An 8,892-nucleotide genomic window follows, 5' to 3' on the forward strand; every position below is an offset into this window, starting at 1 on the left:
GTGCCCTGAGCATACTACAAGTATGACAGTTGCACTACACAAAAGCAATTTAAAAGTAAACAACAAAAAAAAAGGCATCTTCAAGTTCATGGGAAATAAGATTGTGCTAGTCTTTGACCATGAAGGAAAAGTTGCTACATAATTTAGTGTTTACTTTCTGGTTATCTGTTTGTTGAAATCTACTAAAAAAAAATGCTTATATTTTTCAATGGTCTGATTGGCTCAGGGAAAATTTAGTTTTACGCAGCTTAATGTAAGATTGGATACCTTTTAGGAGACGCAGTGGCTGAGTGGTAAAGCACTTGGCTGCAGAACCATTGGGTCCCAGCTTGGCTGCATAACCAAGAGATCCCAGGTTCAAATCTGGACTGGGATTTTTTATTTAAGGGATATATAGGGCACCCGAGTCTGCCAACTCTATTGGGTGCCTGACACTAGTCGAGAAAAAGTAAAGGTGGTTGGTCATTGTGCTGGTCACATGACAACCTCATTAACCAGAAGCCACAGAAACAGATGGCATTAACATCATCTGCCCCAAGGTATGAAATGGTACTTTACTTACTGGAATAACTTTTGATTATTTTATTTTTCCTAAAAACTAAATAGAAAAAAGTTCTACTTTGTTTTCAAGTCACCAGTATATATTTAAGATGCTCAAACAGGACCAATATTGGGCCTTTGGGTTGACTGGTGATGTAGTACACGTTCTGGACTGTCATCTCAAATTTCCTGGGCTCAAACCCTGTCCTGCAGGAAGTTTGGGCTCGGATATAATAATCTTCAATTACAAAGGAACATCCAAAACAAAACATTTACATGAAAAATATCAATATTAAATAACTGAAAACAGAATCTCACAATCTCATTCAAGTAATCAATGCTAATAAAAGTTGAAACTTATAATAAAAATTTTTTTAATAGAAAACAATCTTATTGAAAAATAGTTACACAAAACATTAGTGTTCATATTGCACTGAAATCACTGACCAGATAAATAATAATAAGGCTTGTCTTCAAGTCTGAAGATTTAATGAAAGCAGTATTTCCCATGGCTACCTAGCCCCAGCTGCAACGTACTTATTTTGCCACATCCAGCACAGACATTGTCAGCCAGAATAAAGCTGCTTTAATAAGTTTAATAAATATAATGTAAAATACTGATGGGGTACATAGTTTTAAATCACTTTATTGGAAGAAAGTCTCTGGCCTCCTTTAAATGTATTAAATGGTATCTCATAAACAACTGTTGTGGTGTGTTATCACAATTCTATTGAGGTATGTTGATACATCACCATGCATATTTAGAACAATATAACAAAAGTTGTCATTTAAAATGATGAATATATTTTTTAAAACTGATTAATTGTATTTGCATTGATATAATAATGAAAGCCCTGTATATATTAAAATAAAATGTTATAAATAACAAATTTGAAACTAAATCAAAAGACTTAAATTTCAAAAAAATAAAACAGCAGCCAAAATTGTTCAGCCACCTAAATTCTATAAGTAGCTGGACTCGATATAATATTCCGTCCCTTTTTACTGAGAGAGGTGGATCAATTATCAAGACTTGGGTGCTGTATTTGTTCTTTGAGCTTTTATAGGGTTTTCTGGATTCTGATCTATCCATAGTGGGAGATTTAAACAGCTGGGTAATCTCAGAAATACTTTCGCCTTTGGTCTCTGGGACAAACATATAGTTGAAAATGAAGAACAACAACAGCATGAGGGAGAATGGCAGAAAGGAAATAATGTTTCTAGTGACTTCTGTAAGGAAAAAAAAAAGTAGTTTAGTAATAATTCAATTTTTAATCATGAAAAATCATCTCTGATAAATACAGTAGTGTAGCAAGGGATTTAGGGGTCCTGGCCTTTTAAGGGGGTCCCTTTGTGTTGACATTTGACATCATGACATGAGATAATGTACTTAATAAATAGATAAGTCTAATGTGTGGAATACATGCAAGAAGGTCAATAATTTCATAACAAAATGAATAGCAAGATAAAATGTCATTGGCTTAATATTTAATGCACAAAAAATTTTGGACACTCATTTGGACGACCCCTCAAGTAGGGGTCTGGAGGATTTTCAAATTTGGACCCCCCTGCCCACACCCTAGCTACCCACTAGATAAATATTATGCTTATAATAATTACATCCAAACAAGAAGACAATAATAGTCAAGCATTAAAAATGTTTTACAATAATTGAGTATTTTAAAATTAATAACCTATTGAAATTTTATCTACATTAGTAAAGCCTATTTTATCTTAAAGTCATATCATTAGTATTTAATATGGTATAAAATGATATAATTTTGAAATAATTTAAATCACTCTGTCTACATACAAATAATGGACACTTTGATGATGGTTATTGTAATAATTGTAGTCAAATCATAGTAATCAATATCTGGGATGTATGCAGAATAGATTATGTTGTTTTTGTATAAGTGAAGGTGAAGAATATGTTGAATAAACAAAAGGATTAGTTAGTTCTATTAACTGAGTAATTAGATTACAATAGGGAAAAAAGTAATGACTAAACTGCAATTATCTTTATATAACAGACAATTTATTTTTACAGCATGTCATTATGTAATCATAGAACATTTAGCAAAAAAAGCAGCACAGAATGAAGGTGTAGATTAAGTAGATATAGATCTGAGTGTTGTAGCGCTTGGCTTACGAAACTTAGTGAAGACTGAGATTTTTTATTTTGGATCTTAAGGACGCCCTTGAGTCCACCCAATTCTAATAACATTATTTAGGGAAAGTAAAGCGGTTGGTCGTTGTGCAGGCCACAAGACACCCTGTCAACCATAGAAACAGATGACATCATTTGTCCTAAACATCCCAAAGCCTGAAAAGGGTACTTTACTTGTTTACTAAGATCCCCTTAAAATGTACTTACCCGGTACCTGTAAAGTAGGAAACACTAAGCCAACAGCAAAGTTTGCACAGCCAGTTGATCCCCACGGAAACACTGACAGCGGCTGACCTGGGACCCTGCGCAAACATCTCAGTCACCATGAACCAAGGTATTGGTCCTGAAACATCAATCATAGATCATAAGAGATTTAGAAGCCTAAGCTGAGGTTTCTAGACTCATTTCCACATGGGTCTTTCTTATAAGTTCAAAGACATTAAGGAACTTATTAAGGAGACACCAGTCATCTATTAGAGATGCTCATCTATGGCAAATAAAACTATACATAGTTAGCTTTTTAAAAAGCTTATCTCAACTCACTGTCTGTCTAGAAAAAAGTTTGTACAGGTTATTTCTCTCACACCCTTTCTCGAATCAAGTTGAAACTGCACAATTAATCATTGGCATAGACAAAGACATGAATCAATGAAAAAAATGTAACCAATTAGTTAATTAATTAATGGTAATTATCTTTTCGATATCAACAAGGGAAAGTAATCCCTCAGTATTCACAGATATGGATGAATATGTAGAGTGTGATCCCCTTAGAAAATTTTACACATTTCTTCTCACACACCCACTCTCAGATCAAGTTGAAACTTTAAATAATTATTTATTGCACCTAACTAATCATGAATCAATGAAAAATTAGTCAGTTTGGGAAACAACATATAAGAAAATGAACAAATGTGGGTGTGATACTGAATTGCATGTTTTTCGTCTTAATGCATTCATTTAAGTTTTGTTATAAGCATATGTATTTCATTATAAATTATCTACTTAAAAATGAATCAGTCAATAATTAGGGTCATGAAGAAGACACCAAAAGCAATTGCAAGATATTCCAGGGTAAGAAACCCCTGGAGATGAAAGGTTCAGCTAAAAATAAAAAAAACTCCATCACAACTGGAACCAGCTAGAATGGCATCGTATGACAAACAATTTTATATATTCGTAAATAAGATGCATTCAGAAATGAAGATTATTACGTCCTAGCCCAAACCTCCCAATAGACAGTAGGCATGCAGAGGTCCAGGGTTCAAACTTGGGACCATGGAGATGACAGTCTAAAATGCATACCACATGATCAGGTAGACTTTGAAAACTTTTTTTATGAACTTCTTTGAATTAATTGCCATCAAACTAAACCCACTTGGTCCAGTAGCAAAGAGACAGGTGTAGATGATGACAGCCACAATGCTTGTGTATGATAGCCAGGGCAATGTTTTCTGAAAAAAAAAAATTATCAGCTAAAGTACAGGATTTTAAGAAATAGTAATAGTAGCAAACTAAAACTCTATGGCCATATAACAAGGTCTTTAGGACTTGCAAAAACCTTCCTTCAGGGAACAGTACCAGGAAAAAGAAGAAGAGGCAGACAGAGAAAACGATGGGAAGACAACATAAAAGAATGGACACTGAAAGAGACAGAGAGGAATGGAGATAGATGGTTGACAGATTTTGCGTGTGCCCCAACTGTCCAACAGACTAAGGGATAGATGAAGGAATAGTAGCCCTGTAGTTTTTTATAAACAAAAATTAGTTTTAAAAAAAAGGAATGCCACCTATACATAAAGATTGATTTTTATGGAAACAGCTTGCTGCCCAATGCATCGAATGATGTGGGAGGTTCTAAGTAAGTAATATATACATACCTGTAGTGAAAGGCAATCAACTAGTACTACTGAGGAGATACACATGCCCATGAGGCCAATCATGTGCAGAGTTCTTCTGCCTGCCCGGTCCATGATCAGGGCAGATATGAAGGTCATCATGACTTTTACAACACCTGTGGCTACTGTAGCATACTGAGAAGTCTCCTTGCTCAGACCAGCTGAGATAAAAATATTTGTAGAGTAGTAGATCACCTGAAGTTGAATAGTATAGAATTATTTGTTTCGTCATTTACTGGCTGAACTTTTAAAAAAAATGTCTTTTCTTTTTAACCAAAGTAGTGATGTGTTTCACTCTGAATTCTAAGCCTTAGCCTGTAGATTTCTGGTTTGGATAAAAACTGGCCCTACAGTGATGTAGCTTAATTTATAAGAACAAAAAAAGTATTTTTAAAAAAATATTTCAATATTTGGGTGCATTTTTTTAATGATTAGTTTATAATATCTGTAATGGGAAAAGTGTTTATCATTGGGATTACTGATCTGAATTGTAAATATTTTATATGGAGGGATATTTTTTTAAAGTTTTACTGCTAAGCACTTCAGGAACACATGTCTGCTCAAATTGAATCTCGAATGAAAAATCTACAAACCCAAAAGGATTATAATATCTTTAAATATCAATATCTTCAAATGGAAACCTACCATTTAATACCATCTAGGTATATCTAGGTATTTTACCTATGAGAGAACATCTTGAACTGAAATCTCTCATTGCATCACATAAAAACTAATGATCAAGGACATGAACTCAAAACAGCAACCCAAGTCCCATCTAGGTTTATTAAAAGAAGCAAAGCTATCATAGCAATGTATCAGTATCAATTCTAAATAAATAGGTTATCGACTGTATTGACTATAGATATATTAAATTCACAGCATAGATGCCAGAAAACTGTTGAGACATTTGTAGTACTGTGCATATAATTAGTGGCCATCGTCACTGGTCCTCATCGAATCAAGCACACTAAACTAAGATGAAAAAAAAAAGTGTTTTAAGTAGATTTATTGTTTTGTTTTATTTTCTAAGTGAAAACTAAAGAAAGACTTCAAGTAGGGAGTGAATCCATTCCATGATTAAATGTCTATAATAGTGTTTCTTTTTAATATCTAAGTACAATGCTTTAAAAAAAATCTTTCTTCTTCTTCCTCATTCTCATTGTTATGTTGGAGCATTCAGATGACTAGACCAATATATGATATAAACTGCGCAGTGGTTTTCAAATCAGGGAGCTCTCCATATAGTTTTCTTTCTATTGGGGTGTTTTGGGGCCAGTGTCTTGTATGGACCAGTTGGTAAAGAGAACAGTTTTGAAGGACATGGTCAGCACTCTGGTGACACCTTACATGGGCAGATTTCGCTGCTTCCAATTTTAAGCTTAAGGTACATATGTTGTCTCATTCTGTGTCCGGTCCTGAGCCAAAAGATTTGACGTTGATCATGTTGGGATAGCTTGTAATAGGCATCATCTTTCTTGTGATTCAGATGAGAGCTTGTCCATTTCTCATTTATTAAATCTTTAATTTCTACCCATGTCCCAACACTTGAACACTGGTATGAAAAAATAGAAAACACCACATTGCAAGAGATGGGTGGACCGAAAAATAAGGGGTGCAGGATTTAGAGAAAGTATGGAGATGGATTGGTCACAGCCTTAGAAAAGCTACCAACAACAGTGCTACACAGGCCTAAGAGTGGAACCCCCAAGGCACAAGATGTAGAGGAAGACCAAAAAGAACGTGGCGACGCAGTATACTAGATGAAGCTGAGAGGAAAGAAAGAGCTGGGAAGCCTTTAACTCTTTCTCTCCTAACCGACGATACCAACGTTGATTCCACGTGAATGTGGTAAATAATTACGGAGAGAGAAAGAGTTAAAAAAAAAAAACTAGTAAGAAACTGTGGAGAGTGGCATGTTTTTACAGAGGCCTTAAGTTTCATGTTCAATTGATTAAACGAATTAATATATTTCAATTTGATATCTCTGGGTACTTTTGTCAACTCTTGTAAACCCTAAAAAAAGTAAAGTAACCATTTCAGACCTTGCGGTGTATAGGGCAGATGATGTAAATGTTGAAAGATAAACAAAATAAGTTTTAGTATGCACTTGATGTATTGCCGACAGACATACAAGTGTGTGTACACTTCTGACCTTAGTGACCTGTAATGGAGATCATTTATGATACAGTATGGCTGCACTAATTAGTTGTTGATAGCATTGTTGGACAAAGGCTTAAGTTTTATTAATAACATTAGTAGCTGTACGTTGCTTAACAATTCGTAGCATTGCTTCATTTAAGTTGCTGTCTTGCAAGTGGGTGAACAAATTAAAGCACAGTGAAAACACTACTATCACACCTTAAATAGTAGTAATGATAAAACTGACACTTAAGCATTGTACTAGAGTTAATGAAATATTAAAAAAATTACCTTTGGTGAGTTCCTGAGGTCCTGTCGTTCTTTCTTCATGGCCTCCATCTCTTCAGACACATCACTTGTTTTTCTTAACAAAATCAGAGATGCGTAAACAAAGGATAAGACAACAGAATTTATCATCACGATTTACAGGTTCAAAGTGCTCAGAAATGTGCATCAAACCCCAACTTGATAAAAAAAAAATACCTGAGCACTACTAGATCACTAGAAAAAAAAAGTTGATAGAAATAACAATATGTCCATAATCAACTCAATGACAAAGTAAAATTGTAAAAACCTCACCTGCATCGTCATCTCTTTTATTCACCAGCAGATATTTTGGAGACTCTGGGCAAAAAGTCAAGGTTACAAGACTGTAGGCTATATTGCAGGAATAGTTGGACTAGCTGTAATGGAGGTTACAAATATATGTACATAAACTATGTAAATTTTCAAACCCACCCTGAATTGAAATGGAGTTTAGTGACAGATCTTTTGCTTTAATTTTGTTTATTTAAGGTGAAATTTTAATACTAAACCATCACTTGCCCTAGCACAGCCAAGGGGGTTTTGAGTTTGAAACCCCCTACCATGGGATTTTGAGGGGTTTTTGAGTTTGAAACCCCATACCAGGGGGTTTTGAGTTGAAAACCCCCTAGTAGGGAGGTTTGAGTTTGAAAACCCCTATCAGGGGTTTTGAGTTTAAAACCCCCTACCAGGGGTTTTGAGTTTGAAACCCCCTACCATGGGGGGTTGAGTTTGAAACCCACTACAAAGGGGTTTTGAGTTTTAAAAAAACCCTACCAGGGGGTTTTGCATTTAAATCCCCCTCTTCTATAAAACAAAAACAAAAATGCAAACGGCAATCCAAAAATTCCAAGAGCATATCTAAGGAAGATTTTGATTTTAAACCCCTGTCCAAAATTTACGATAAACCCTTCTTCAATATAAAAAAGCAAATTACACACTCAAAATTGTATGAGCGTAGCCAAAGGGGTTTTGAAGCTAAAAATACCTCTTCACTATTAAAAAAAAAAAAGCAAATTACGCCTCAAAATGCTATGAGCATAGCCAAAGTTTTTTTTTTTAGTTTAAACCCCCCGCCAGCGGGGTTTGAAGCTAAAAAATAAATCTTCAAAATATTTTTAAAAAATAAAAATTTCGCAATCAAAATGCTATTATGAGCGTAGCCAAGTCAATTTGGTGTTTTGAGTTTAAATTCCATTCAGAGGGGTTTGATGCTAAAAATACCTCTTCAATATAAAAAAAAAAAAGCAAATTACACACTAAAATTCTTTGAGCGTAGCCAAGCCAATGGGGGGTTGATAAAAAAAAATACCTGAGCACTACTAGATCACTAGAAAAAAAAAGTTGATAGAAATAACAATATGTCCATAACCAACTAATGACAAAGTAAAATTGTAAAAACCTCACCTGCTTCAGCCGCTGAATATATATATATTCGAGGAGGGGGGCTGGGGGGAATCATCCCAGCCCCTCCCAACCCGAAAAAAAATCCTGGCTACGCCCATGAATGCTACGCAGGGCCGGTCTTAGGCCACTGCAACCTATGCGGCCGCAGTGGGCCCCGCACTTTCATAGGCCCCGCGCAAACTTCTAGGTGTAAATTATTAAAATAAACCATTTTAACTTATTATCAAAGGGTTTCTGGACATCTCCTGAAATTGTAAAATATACGGAGAAATCATGAAAATCTCCTATAATTATTCAAATCATTTGAAAACTGATGCGAATTTCCGTAAAAACAGACAAAATTGTCATATCTGGGTGTCATTCAATATTGAAAATGCATATCCTACTAGCAATAAAAAAGGCATTGTCAGCTTTCATTTAATAAAAATGTAGGCGAAT

General features: G+C 34.8%; 1 pseudogene; it reads right to left on the bottom strand.

The window, feature by feature from the left end:
* Positions 1 to 252: 252 nt before the first annotated feature.
* On the bottom strand, positions 253 to 7,161 carry LOC106060947 (solute carrier family 2, facilitated glucose transporter member 1-like; annotated as a pseudogene).
* Positions 7,162 to 8,892: the final 1,731 nt, after the last annotated feature.

Source organism: Biomphalaria glabrata, chromosome 1 (genome assembly GCF_947242115.1).
Source record: "Biomphalaria glabrata chromosome 1, xgBioGlab47.1, whole genome shotgun sequence".
Taxonomy (NCBI): Eukaryota; Metazoa; Mollusca; class Gastropoda; family Planorbidae; genus Biomphalaria; species Biomphalaria glabrata.